A 542-nucleotide genomic window follows, 5' to 3' on the forward strand; every position below is an offset into this window, starting at 1 on the left:
CAAAAAACAAACAAAAACTGCACATGAATGTTTACAACAGCTTCATTCATAATCACCAAAAACTCAAAACTAGATCAACTGATTTCTATAGATAAATGAATAAACATATTGTGCTATGGTATACATAAAAGGGAATACTATTTGAAAATTAAAAACAGAATGAACTATTCATTGTTGCAACACATGGATGAAATTTAAATCCACTTGACTAAGTGAAAGAACCTGGACCAAGAAGAATTTCTATTTTATGACTCAATTTATGTGACATTCTGGAAAAGGCAAAAACTACCCTAGAAAAAACTAGAATCTATATAGAACTCAAGAAAATCAGCAAGAAAAAAATCAAACAACCCCATTAAAAAGTGGGCAAAGACCATAAACAGAAACTTTTCAAAATAAGATAGACTAATGGCCAACAAACATGAAAAAATGCTCAACATCTCTAATCATCAGGGAAATGCAAATCAAAACCACAATGAGATGTCACTTAACTCCAGTTGAGAATGGATTTTATCAAAAAGTCCTAAAACCATAAATGTTGG

The sequence above is a fragment of the Propithecus coquereli genome, unplaced genomic scaffold, assembly GCF_000956105.1.
Source record: "Propithecus coquereli isolate 6110/MARCELLA unplaced genomic scaffold, Pcoq_1.0 Scaffold611, whole genome shotgun sequence".
NCBI classification, from domain to species: Eukaryota; Metazoa; Chordata; class Mammalia; order Primates; family Indriidae; genus Propithecus; species Propithecus coquereli.